This window comes from Paramisgurnus dabryanus, chromosome 11 (genome assembly GCF_030506205.2).
Source record: "Paramisgurnus dabryanus chromosome 11, PD_genome_1.1, whole genome shotgun sequence".
Lineage (NCBI taxonomy): Eukaryota > Metazoa > Chordata > Actinopteri > Cypriniformes > Cobitidae > Paramisgurnus > Paramisgurnus dabryanus.
The window spans coordinates 13,477,477-13,492,366 of record NC_133347.1 but is presented as its reverse complement, the minus strand read 5'-3'; positions in this window follow the sequence as shown (position 1 = coordinate 13,492,366).

Here is a 14,890-nt window from a genome sequence, read left to right as displayed (position 1 = left end):
GGCCTGAAACTCCCGGGCTGAAAAGTGGCCCCACTCCAGCCCTCATTAGATTATTTCCGGCCCTCATCGTGGCATTTTTTGTATCGCGAAGTATCGTACTGCAAAGTATCGTTACATCCCTAATGGACAGTATACCGTACGTAGATTTTCAATGGGTCAACAAGCTCTCGGAGTAAATATAAAACATCTTAAACTTTGTGTCATTCTCAGAACGTAAAATTTCTACATAAAATATGATCCCCTTAAAGGTGCTCTAAGTGAAATCACGCGTTTTAGACCATTAAACTTCAATATAAACACAGTGGCCAAACCTACCCAGGTGAAAAAAAATTCTATTAAAAATATACTTTAAAAAAGTGTACTAAGTATATTTTCTAGATTTTGTACTATTTTCGTCAAATCCAAGTATAGTTAAGTGTACTCAATTATGTATTAACTTCAACTTAACACCTATTTGATTACACTTCAAGTGTAAATAGTATGCTAAAATGGAACAACTTTTTTTAAACTTCAAGTGCACTAAAATACACTCCTGAAAATCAAGATTTATGAGTAATTAAGCACACTTACAGTACAATTGCATTGTATTGCAATTTTAATGGAAATACACTTAAAAAGCCATTGCAGCACAAATTATAGTTGTGTTTAAGTACATTTTGTGCATACTGCTATCATACTTATAATTAGTATAAACTATGTTAATTTAGTATGCCTCTGTAATATTTCAAGTGCTCTACAAATGCACTTCCTAACTATTTTTAGTGCTTTTAAAGTGTCCCACTATGACAATAATAATGTTTTTAAAGTGAATTTCAATTATAACCTAAACATCATAGACACGTACTTTCAGTGCAATATTATTATAGTGTATTTTTTATATTTTAAGTATATTTAATTTGTACTTTTATCCACATTTTGTTATACTTAAGCATGAATATTGCTGTTACACTACAAGTGTATAATATAACAATTCAGTTCAAATGCACACAAACAGATTACAAACTGCATTTCAAAAAAGGATCTTTATTAATGACACAAAAGTAACACACAAAACAGATATTGGCAAAATGGGGAACCTTAAACAGTTGACTTTCTTTGAAATGCCGGGAAGAGAACAATTGCGAACAACTTGTACTATATGGACATCTAGCTCTGATTTGAACTACTGGAGGCCTTTTAACTGGCATTGTTGCACTTCCTCCGTAGAAGGTCCCGGATCTCTGCCACCTCGATGTTGGGGAATCACTCCCTCACTGCATCTGTAAAACAGGAAAGAGACATTTCAATTTCAATTTTATTTATATAGCGCTTTTCACAATTTGTAGTTGTTTCAAAGCAGCTTTACATTAAAAGAAGCAGGGGAAACAGAAAAATCGACAGACAATATAAGTAGCAAAATACAGCGGCTATGAATAAACTTTACAAGTGAGCAAATTAATAATGTCTCGTATACAAGAGGGTGCTAAGTTAAGCCAAAGTTGCTTGACTCCCCGGGGTTAAAAAAAACCCTAGGAGAAAAACCTCAGGGAGGAACAAAAAGTCCTAGGAGGAAAAGATATACACATATACATACATATATATATATATACATACACATATATATACATACATATATATATATATATATATATATATATATATATATATATATATATATATATATATATATATATATATATATATATATATATATATATATATATATATATATATATATATATATATATATATATGGGATGTAAACGGATAAGGAGATTTAACGGGTTCCGTCTAGGGCTGCACGATAAATCGCATGTGTTTGTCAGGCGCATCTCCTCAGTAATGCCGGTTCCTTGATTAGTATTAAATCGCCATCAGCTGTTTTCAGATGGAGCAGCTTTAACTACAGAGCCGTAGTTCCCTGACAAGCTGGGCCATATCGCATACATATCGCAGCCGATACGTCCGCGATAATTAATGCGAAATTGCCCCGATTGTCAGTGAACTACGGCTCTGTGTAGTTAAAGCTGCTACATCTGAAAACAGCTGATGGCGATTTAATACTAATCAAGGAACCGGCATTACTGAGGAGATGCGCCTGACAAACACATGCGACTTATCGTGCAGCCCTAGTTCCGTCGGTGTTTAGGCATCGGCTGGGCATCACGTTGAAGGGCAGCCAGTAGATCAGTGGTGTGTTGACCTCCACGGCAGCCAGAACTGGTCTGTTTGTCTCAATGTCCTCGGGTTTGAGGATGAGACAGGGAGAGAGAAACAAAATCCTATTAGCGTAGGGGCCATTCACATGTAATGCAGTGTCACACAGTGTTGTGTTTTAATATCTGCTCGGTTCCAGACAGGCTAGCTATTGCGGCATTAGTAAATTACCCAGACGAGTTATGTGAATGCTTTGTTCCGTACAAGCTAACTTTTGCGAGATAAGTATAATTTACTAGACAAATTATGTGAATGCTTTGTTAAAGAAAAAAAGTCTTAAAGAATAATTCCGGTATTAAACACTTTGAGTCTCATTTCTGGTTTGTTTTGGATGAACTACAGTGATGGTCACTGAAATTTTGACAATGGGTCGTGTCTTGACTTTTTAACTTGTTTAGAAGCGTCTCTTGACTGCTTCAGAATGGAAGTCAAGGGCCATGCACAAACATGTCATTAAAACAACACTTAACGTTCATTTTCAAAACTGTGCTACTCACAGAGTGGTTTGTGGTGTTCGTTGATGATTAAAAACAAATATATCAGAGCAATGTATGATTTCAATCCGTGTTATTTGCTATAGTGGATCTATTTTTTCAGACACCTCACAACCACGTATATACTTCCGCTCTATATTTGAGTCTGAAGCGTTAGCACACTCTTGACCACTTGATGGCGACAACCACTTTGCCTAACAAGGATGCTGAACGGAACTTGGTGTCTAGCGTATAGACAGTCACAATCGAGCTCAAATTCAAACCTAAGGCTGGTCACTGAGCCATCAAATATGGGAAAAATTTGTGCCCTACTCCGAGGGCACAGTTGCTCTGCTCATGCTAGCCTTTTGAGAGAAACCGAGCGAAAAAACTACAACCAGATGTAAACAGACCCTTTTCCATTTCCGGCGGCAGAGTGATATATCAGCGAGCAATGAGTCTTCCAAGAGAAGTCAATGGAATTTTACAAAATGCCAAATAAAACACCACAGAAACTGTATTTCGCTACACTACTTGTTTTTAATCATCAACGAACACCAAGAACCACTCGGTGAGTAGCACCCCTTACGAAAATTAACCATGGTTTTACTACAGTTAAGACCAAAAAAACCATGGTTACTGTAGTAAAACCATAGCTACCACAAAATAACAATGGTTTTGACAACCATGGTTTTCAAAAACCATAGTTAAACCATGGTTAGTGTAGTAAAACCATGGTTTTGCTCATAGTAATCAATTGACCAAAAAAAACATGGTTACTACACTTTTACCACAATAAAACCATGGTTAATATTCGTAAGGGACAGTTTTGAAAATGAAGGTTAAGTGTTGTTTTAATGACATGTTTGTGCATGACCCTTGACTTCCACTCTGAAGCAGTGAAGAGACGCTTCTAAACGAGTCAAAAAAAGACACGACCCATTGTCAAAATTACAGTGTCCATCACTGTAATTCATCCAAAACAAACCAGAAATAAGACTCAAAGTGTTAAATACCAGAATTATCCTTTAATGGAGCATTTCACCTGTAGAAACATTAATCTTTATTGAAAGTGTCTCATATTTGTAGTGGAAATGTAACATACATTTCGAATTTGGTGCCTATTTGACTAAAAAAGGGGTGTTTGTAGTCTCACCACCTCAACAAAGATATTGGACTTCCTTCTTTCAATGATGCAAAATTATAATTTTTTACATCATTGAAAGAAGGAAGTGCAACACTGAAATCTGTATTTCTCCTGTCTCAGGAAATGATGCATGACCATTCAAAAACATGACTGGGGTTCTAAAGATACAAAGCTTAATACAAATGGGTGAAGTGTCCCTTTAGATTTAAAGTGATTGACTGTGTCTGATTCACAGATACCAGTTGGCAAATCATTTCAGAGCTTAGACACTTTTGATATTCTAGGGAAAATTAAGAGACCAGAATTTTGCGACCGCAGTGTACGTGTTGGATTGTATTCTGATATTAATTCTCTAAGATACGAAGGTGCTGGGCCTTTTAAGGTTTTATTGGTGATTAATAGTATTTTTAATTGTATGCGATATTTGACTGGTAGCCAGCATGACATGGGCATGAATTAAAACAATATTAAATTAAAAGATTAAACTTAACTTACATCATTTTTACACAGAAACCTCTTCAGCGTCAGCAAGGTCGACCACATGGTACATGACCTCTGTAAACACAAACATGGATAGACATCATATTAAAAAAGAAGACAATCATACAACTTTAAAATATATTTTGACTCCAAGCTTCTTTACAACAACATCTAACGTTAGTTTATCTTAAACTTAAAGTGAAGCTGGCTTGGTTACTAAACAGAATAAAGCTATTAAAACAGGCTTGCAAAATAAGCAGCATCTATCAGAACTTACCTACAGCAATGAGCTTTTAAACAACAGAAATCGTCTAAGGTTATCGTTTAAAATAGCAGAAAGAGCCATTTGCTACAGTTAGCTGAACATCTCCAACACAAGTAATCTTGCCGTTTTATTTTTAAAGTTTTAAACATCGAATTGATTCGTTTATCAGGCATTTTGCATGTTACTTTGCTCACTGAAAAACCGCATGTTCAAGTTCCTAACGTTACTGTGTACAGTGTATAACTTACTCTTAATGTTTCCTGTGTGTGCTTTAAATTAAAACACTTCTCGCATAAAGACAAAAATAATCACAGTGAAGAACAAAATAGGAACAAATATGGAACAGATCTGCGCGATGTAAAGGAATGAAAGTCAAACTTACCTCAGCCGTACTGTTTAGCATGAAAACGAGTCAGTAGCGGTTTGAAAAATGCCGTTGATCCTGATTGGTGGGAATGAATGGGTGGGTGCAGGTGCATTCTGGGAATTTGAGTCTTTTGCCCTGGCGTTGGTACTGCTTTAGCATGCTGCTGTAGATGTATTTTGACTACAATTTCCAAGTTGCATTGGATGTTTTTTTTTTTTTTTCATTATTTTGGATCCTCTGCTGGCACTTTATGTACTTTTTATAATCTGCGTTTTCACACTGATTTGTTCTTTATACTTTATCAATAATAAAAATATTAAATATTTTTATAAAATGTATAACGTTTACAAAACATGTTTAGTTGACAAACATGTTGACAGTTATTTTGAGTGATGCTCAGATTTTCTTAAATAAAAAAAACCTTTATTAATTAAATTACATTAGCATAATAATACATGTATTTAGTAAACACACTTGTAGATATATAATGTTTTTATGTTATGTGCTGCCTTGAACCCCCCACCCAGCTTTGAAAACAGAGACAGCAACTCTGTCATTAACCCTTCACACCTCACAACCAGCACTCCTTACAACCAGCTGTGAGGATTCCTAGAAACTTCCACCAGTATACATCCATATACACAAGGTTTCTGGATGTTTCACGAGTTTACTTCTGAGTATTACGTTTCCAAGCACTCTGCCTCATTTATCTGGCAAACCTAAAGTTTAGCAGGGATTTCCCATCCGTATTTGTCTGGATACAGCTCTTTTCATGCAGTGTATAGCCTACATTTTATTATTCTAACGTATTTTATGAAAGTACTCTGATATGCAACTAAAAATACACTTATTTTATAGTGTACTGTATAAAGTGTACAGAAGTCACACTTCTAATGAAGTGAGATCCTAGTATGCTAAAAAAGTAAATTAACAATTAATTTCCAAAAAATATACTTCCCATAAGTATATTGAATTGTCACTCTAAGTATGTCAAATTTAATACACTTAAAAAAAATAAACTTCTATACAATTTAAAATACATTGACAACAAAGTACACTTTCAAAAAGTACATTTAAAAAATATTTTAATTACTGGTAAATTAGTATACTTATTTTTTGGACTCTTAAGTTGAACTTAATTACATCTTTTTTTTAAGTATACTTTCAAAAAGTACATTTAAAAGATAATTGAATTACTGGTAAATTCATTATACTTATTTTTTGGACTCTTAAGTTGAACTTAATTACATATTTTTTGAAGTATACTTTCAAAAAGTACATTTAAAAGATAATTGAATTACTGGTAAATTAGTATACTTATTTTTTGGACTCTTAAGTTGAACTTAATTACATATTTTTTGAAGTATACTTTCAAAAAGTACATTTAAAAGATAATTGAATTACTGGTAAATTAGTATACTTATTTTTTGGACTGTTAAGTTGAACTTAATTATATCTTTTTGGAAGTATACTTTTAAAAAGTACATATTAAATACTCTTTAAATTAAGTACAACAAGTAGAAGCATACTTGTTTTATACTTCATGTACTTCAATCATATTTCTAATACACTAAAGTATACTACTTTTTTACCTGGGTAGCATCACGAAACAAAACAGAGCGCCTTTAACATTTCCAGAATGTCCTAAATGTTGTTTGAAAGGTCTGCCAAATAACGTCCTCAAATCTTTTAAAGAACTCCACATCATGACCTTCTCGCAGTGGCGGCTCCAGAGATTTTCTGATGCAGGTGCTATGGGGATGCTCAACACTTAAGAGAAGGTGCTTGGAATTTTGGGGGCGTTTCATTATGGAGGTCGCATTGGACTTAACGTGCTGCTGTTATCTACAGTATGGTGCTTTGGCACTGTTTGGTTGAGCTGGTGTTGCAGGGACTGTTACATGTGCAGTCGACATTGTTGAGGATTTTATGCTGAGTATTTTTCTGTTGTTGACCAGCCTACACTATGCCCATTTTTGATGTGTTGTTATTCAATATTTTTCCCGTCCTGCTGTAATGTTTTTTCATCTGATTTTTTGTCCCCACCACTTTTCAACACAAACTGACGCCCCTGGTTAAGGTGAAAGGTTCACCAGGCGCTGCGTCCATTGGCCAAAGAAAATCACCTGTTTGGGCCTTGTTATTTTACACTAAAATTTATATTTTTAAATGATTATTTAATTCCTTTTTTAACAACATGAAAAAGACTATTCAAACATGACATTAAAATATAAACATATAAAATATTACAGACATTTCTTGGGGGTGCTGGGCGGGTGCTATGGATATTATAGGGGGAGCTACAGCACCAGCTAGCTCCTCCCTGGCGCCGCCTCTGCCTTCTCGGAACGTGACTAGGCAATATATTGAACACCAACGGGGTTGTTCTGGGAACATAAAGTCTACATAAAATATTATTCCCCTAACATTCCCGGAACATTCTGAATGTACTGTGAATGTCTGCCAAATAACGTCCTCCATCTCTTTAAAGAGCTCCACATCACGTCCATCTCAAAACGTTCAAAGAACGTTACTAGGCAACGTCCTTAACACCAGCTCAGTCAATCTGAGAATGTTCTGAGAACGTAAAATTTCTATGGGGGTGTCAGTGTCCCTGATCCATCTTTTGGAGCCCAAGAAATGTCAGCTTCATGGTGGAATACAGGCACAATGTAAAACAACAACTGCAACATGAAGCTTAAAAAGCTTAATTATACAAGTCAATTCAACCTCCTTTTTTAAATTTTGACTTGTGATAAATTGACATAACTTATTGAAAAACAAGTTGAAATTGTTTAACTTAATGGTGCAATATGTAGAATCACTATCAAAACAATAACAATGATGTAGATTAATGACGCTCTGAAGCAGCACAGAATTATGGGATTTGTTGTCTTTAGCTGAACTGCTGATGGCCATCAATCAAACGGGAATGAGAAAGCATGTTGACGGATGAGTAAAAGTGATCAAGCTTTACAGTACATTTACAAAAGCATTAACGCTTGGCGGAAGGCTTGCCTGAAGCATGGCCAATAGCCAATCACAGTGGCTGCAACACATGCTCCGATCTTTCATAAACGTAATTGGCTGGCTCTGCCTAGGTTCAGGGCCGGATTATCCATAGATGGGATTGGGTGTGTGCCCTGGGGCACCAAGCAATATGGGGGGCACCAAATTTTATCAATTGTGCATAATAACAGCAACTGCATAGAGTTAAGCCTACATTTTCTGCTGGTGCTCCTAAAAATTTCAGTCAGGGGCTTCAGTACAAAACAAATTTAGTCTGGAGCCCTGAATGACTAGAGTTTTAATATATATGCAAATAATCTAGGCAGGCCCAGATTGACACAGTGTGGTGCCCCAGGGTGACCACATTTGAAGTGCCCATATATATATATATATATATATACATATATATATATATATATATATATATATATATATATATATATATATATATATATATATATATATACATATATATATATACATATATATATATATACATATATATTTTATATATATATATATATATATATATATATATATATATATATATATATATATATAATATATATATATATTTGGGGGGCACTTCAAATGTGGTCACCCTGGGGCACTACACTGTGTCAATCTGGGCCTGCCGAGGATATTTGCATGAGGCGATCTGATTGGCTGATGCATGCATTGCCGCTTGAAAAGTTGAGAAATTTTCAACTTCTGCCGCGAGCAATTGACACCTTGTGGGACACCTTTTGTAATTTTTTTTGCTTTGTTGAAATACAATTTTCAACTGAGACACACTGAGTTCTTTGTAGTAAATTCTTACTGAACCAATTTAGAGCCTTTTTTTGGGCTAGTTTTAAATGGCCATTGGGCTGGTCTTAATCTAATATGTGAATCTGGCAACACTGGCTGTGTACTTGCGCAGACGTTTGGTTTGGATTATATAGAATCTACATGTAAACAAAAATTTTAATCAGATTGCAATGTTTAGGGTATATGTAAACTGTACTGTCGTAACCTGCAATCATATTAAATTCAGCTGGAAATTAAAAAGCATTTATGATGGTCTGATGCGACCTACCCTATAGATTATAGAAGCATTGTATATCAGTCAGCATCATCAAGGTATTAAACAAATTAAATGTCATGCAAACTATAGCATTAAGAAATAAAAGCATCAGAAATGCTATTAAATATAAGAAGACAGAAATTATCAATGGCGTATAAATCTACAGGAACAAAAAGACAATCATCCAGTTAATGAAGTTCTGAATGACTGTTGGAAAATTTTAACTGGAACAGGCAAAGGCTTTGCATGGAGGATAAAGGAGTCGGTTTAATGAAGTTGATCTAGAATCAATATCATTTGGCCCAATAGTGGTAATATCCCCAATTCCACCCTGGATAGACTAACCAGATAGGGTCATTCCACCGAATGGGTGCCATTTCTGTCCCCAGGTCATTATATGTATAAAAATGCAAGAAAACTAACTCTAAAATACATTTTATTATTAAGCAAAGTGTACTGCCTGTTAATCTTACACCAAATTTAAACAAATATTTTAAAACATTAATAAAAATTACACAGAACACTGAAAATAGCATTTTTTCTATCCTTATACTTTACCTTTAAATATAAAGCAAACAATTCATTAGATATCTGTAATTTTTGTTCATTTTTGTGTGGGTTCATTCATATCCCTTCTTTGCTTTAAATATTTTTTTTACCATTGAAAAGTTATATTATTTGAGATAAATGCACATTTTAGTTATATCCCCAGCATTTCACTCAGTTCTGTTACCCAACACGAAAATTTAGGAATATCCTGCAAGTCACATTTTCAAGAGGAAGTGAAATCATCTGGATTTTCTGAAGGTCATGTGAAGATCAAAAGTCACTTTTCTCATTTTCTTTTCTGTATATTTTATGATATTGATGCTATGACTGTGAATATCAATTTTAATGTACAGTCCTGTAACCTATATTATTTCTTTGATTTTATCAGATTATTTTAAAATAAAACATTTTGGTAAATCACTAGAATTTGCTAAGTGTCTTTAAGCGATTAGCACATATTTAATGCAGCTAAATTTCATGTATTTGCTAAATCTATACTAAAAATTTAGTCCTGATACTTTCAGTCCTGTTATCAAAATGCCTACACCTCCATCCTCCATTACACACACACACACACACACACACACACACACACACACACACACACACACACACACACACGGGCGCACACACACACAGAATGCAACAGAAACAGGGAGAAACTTTTATTTTGAAATCATTCTTTTGTGCGTTTACCGTAATGCCTAGTCGTCAGTTTGACCGTCTTTAAAGTGGCTAAAAAGCAGGGCCGGAGTGGGGCCACTTTTCAGCCTGGGAGTTTCAGGCCCAAGACCGGCCCACTTTTTCCATAGTGTTATTCCAAATTAGCACTTTTTTCAAATTGGATAAATAAAGCAACAGTTCAGCTCTTACTATAGTTTTTATTAATATCATGGTTCAACAAATAAGGTAAAAGTTAAATAATATTTCACTTAAGGTAAGAAGTTAACAAAAATATTCCTCTACACTCTAAAAAATATTAGGGTTACTTTTTACCCATAATGGGTAAATATTGGACAGAACACATGCAGAACCATGCTGGGTTAAAAATAACCCAATGTTGGGTTGTTGTTATGCAACCATGGATTATAATAACCCAACAATTGGGTTAAAACAACCCAGCACTGGGTCAATTTTAACCCAGCAGCGTGTTCTGTCCAATATATAAAATATATAAATAACCCAGCCCTTTTTAGAGTGTATTCCATAAGGAAAGGTTGATAAATTATTAGCATTGCTAATGCTATGAGGCCGATGATTAATGCAAATAGAAATATAAAAGTCCTAATTAAAAAAATATTGAATACAATATTGGGTAAATGGCATAACAAGTGATTTATAAGCTTTTTTAGGCTGGTCATTTTTGACTGGGAAAACAAAAGGTGTTATAGGGTTCTGAACACAACCTGAGGGTTAAATAACTTTAATTCATATTATTTACTCATGGCCTCCTCATTTTCAGCGGGGGACTGCTCAGAAGCTGCTTGCATAATATTTGCAAAGTCTATGAATCGCCATGTATACACAAAAGGGTTAGCCTGGTTAGCCAGACCTACATCAAGATGTAAGGTCTGGCAACTCTTCACACAAACGGCTCAATGCAAGGGGCGGGATATAAGGTTGTCCCTCAAAATGCCTCTGCATGCAATAGGATAGCGCTATGACGGATCAGAGCAACGAAGAAGGTGACGTAGTTACCGTAACCAGTCGGCAAAACTCCAAACACATCTTTCTTGCTTAAAAAGGACTTCAGTAGGGTTTATTTGCTCTTCTCTCAAAGAAAAACATAAGTCTAAGTCCTCCAGAGTCGCGGCCAAAGCCGCTTCAAAAGATAGCTGTTCGCCAGCAGCAGCAGCCATTCTCTGTTTTCAAGTAGGAACCGTTGCAGCTCTGTCGTCATCATGTTAAGCCCGCCCCACAGACGCTACACACGATGTGATTGGCCTGACCAAATTTTGGTTTTTGGACCGGTTAAGTGTATTGTGAGTGCCTAGACTAAACCCTGGCAGCAAATATATTTTGCGGCCGCTAGGGTGCGTCTAGATTTCTAGGCTACAAAAGGGTAATATTTTAACAAAAAAAATGTTTGGCTTGTAAATAGTTTGACAACGGTATTAGCCGAATAATTACGTTGCTAATGCTAATCATTACTAGGCTTATTTCTCTTTAAGTTACCTGTTGCCACTTTTGTTTGTCCTCTTGAAAATAAATCTGTAGGTTTGGCACATTTGGCAGCATCCTCCTCCAATGGATTTTTTCTTCAACCTGTTTTTTACGCCCTCCTCCTCTCAGACGCGTATTGTTACGGTAGGGCCGGCCCAGCCTACCGGAGAAAAGTTAGTGCTATGGACCGAACCAACTCTATGGGAGGGGAGGGGAAAACTCCCTCACATGGTACAACCCATGCAGAGGCTGCGCGCTGCAGTGTCAATGCGAAACGTGTGAAGTGTCATTTAAGAGAAGATAGATTCACTAACGTGACAAATGTAAAAAAAAAAAAAAACTTGACCGGCCCAAAAGTGAAGCGGCCCACCGGGAATACTCCCGGTTCTCCCGATTACCCACCCCGGGCCTGGGCGTCGATGTCGTTTCAATTTTGGAGACTGTTGGTGGGCTTTTTAACCATTTGCGGATAATATCCATCTTAAAGCAGTATAGCTAAGCGAAAACTCATCTAGTATAAAAAAAGTGCGCTAACTGTTGAGCGGCTACACTGACATAGGCTACGTCATGTACGTGTCGTACGTAGCCTCGTGATAGGCTGTTGCAGTGTAGCTAGATTCCCATCAATCAAACAAAATCACACCATTGTTTTTTATATTTTTAATGTTTTAATTATAAAGAATACAACATTAATGCAACACAAAATTAGCAACTATGATCATTTAAAATTACAGTATTTTTTAAATACTGGGGGGGGCACAAGCGTCTTTGAGGGCGGGCCCGGACCCCTATGGCCCGCCCATAGCGACGGGTGTGGTTATATGGTCTTCCAAACAGCAAAAAACGAGGGGTCTGAGAATGCGGGTCTCTGGGCGGGGGTCTGTAGGTGCAGGCTCCGAGTCTGCAGCTTCATACTACTCCGTTGATCAGCTCCATAACAGTTTGTCTGTTCTGAATCTGCTGCTGCTCAGCTCACTCCAAAACATTTATTTTTTTGGTACAATGATTTTTTTTATTCAAAGACCATTTTACATTTACACCCTGCCATAAATGTAAGTCATTGCGGGATCAGCCAGCTCCGGCTTCTCGCTTGCACGATTATGCTGTCTGGATGCAGAGAAATTAACCACATCTCCTGCCCTAACTGCAGCTGGGAGAGAACTGGTCTGCTGCGCGAGGACCAGGCCCCCTGTGAGTGCTTTGGGATGGGGGTGGAGCCTTTAGAAGGCGGCAGCTGCTCGTTGAGAAGAGTCAACGACACGCGCTTTCACATTAAAGTCTCCAAAAGTCTCCAACAACGCCAGAAAAAGTCACTAGATTTATAGCCGCTTTTTAAAAAATAAGTCGCCAAGGGGGTCTGAAAAGTCGTTAAATCTAGTGACAAAGTCGCCAAGTTGGCAACACTGCTTGTTAGCCTTCGCTGACTGCATATGTAGGTACTGTGAGTTCTGAATGCTCTTTCTCTGCCGTAATTTTGCTCTTCCTAGAGTGCTTCGTGCACGTTCAAATCAATCGGTTGTGTACATGTGTGGGCAGATCCCAAAGCAACAGGGGTGATACCATGGTCGCGAGAGAGAGTGACAGTCGCGCAAGCCAATCATTTGTTTCTTCCCGAATGGAAATAATGAGCTGTGTTTAAAACAGTTGTGAAAGGTCTACAGACACTCGAGTTTTATACTCTCTTTTTCAGAGTACTAACATTTTAATTATGTATTGGTATATAAAGACAGTTTAAACAAATTTGTAAAAAAAAGTTTTTTAGATAATTCCTGCTATCCTGCTTTGCAATATGCACAGATCTGGCCACATTCTAACTGATCAAAGGATTTGTTAACAATTTTTTTCCCAAGATATTTAAGCCTCAATGGCTTATATAACAACATGTATTAAAGTGTTGCTGTAGTTGCAAAAGCTGTGCGTACAAAGCAAACATAGAGAAAAGCAGATCATATGACATGGATGTGCTTGCTCTATCCAAAACATGACATTTAGACAACTTAGAACTGTTTTTGTTAACTTTAAATATTTTATCTAGATCAGATTCTGTAAATCTCTAACCAACTGATGTAAAGAAAACTTTATGTGAATTAGCTTAATTTATTTCACAACACTAGTCAAGATAGTGTTGAAACGATTAGAAACGATTTTAAGGAACCAGGAATTTTTGACAGTGCAGTCACAATTTGGCAATTTATTTTCTCCCCATGACTACATTTAAACATTTTCAGATTAGAGCAAACATTTCACGCAAATAATAAAAAGAATTTCCATATTTAGGGGAACTTGTCAAGAATTGTCATTATATAGTCACATTTGAAGTGGATCAAAAAAGTTAATCACAGTTGTCATATAAGAATGGGTATTAGGGATTGGTTTTATGTAAACTTTTATTAAAGGTTTTGATCCACTTCGAATGATGACTAGTGCAGTAATATATTTTTAATTCAGAGCCCTTTTTTGTAGTTTGTATCATGGGATATTATAGTCGGTTGCTATACCATGATTATATCTTTCAAAGTTAATGCTAAAGCACCCGGCTTGACATCTGTAAGCAGTAACTCCTGCCTCCTTTTGGGATGCCCTGGGTGCAGCGTTGGTGGTCATGATAAATATGATGATCACACAAGCCGGATGTGAGTGCTGCAGGAATGACATATATTTGTTGGCAAAACCTGGAAGTGAGTTAGCATTTTAGCACTTCCGGTTCCATCATCCCAAAGTCAATGGATTTTTTGAATGTGGTTTCGGTTAAATGTTTGAAGTAATATCAAAAGCACAAGATATTATCTTATATATTATATTAAAAGAGCTGTCCGAAACTTGGTGGTGATTTAATTTCTAGTAAATGCATTTAGATTTCAAAATCATAAAAGTTGTGTTCATCTGTAAAGATGATCTTGTTGGACAAAATGTGTAGCAGTCAAAAACTTTGGTTAAATACAGAGCTTATTTTTTGCAATAATCCAATTGTCTATGGGAAAAATGAATGGGTATTTTGGTAATGGAACTAAGGAGTACACAAACCTCGGTCACATGGAGAACCAGGTTTCAAGGGGGTCCCCCAAAAATCTGTTTTTCCACCTAAAGACTGTGTGTTTCCTTTTTTCTCCACAGTGACATTTGATGTGCTAATTTGCAAAGTGACTTATTTATGACTTTATCAGTAGGGTGGGGG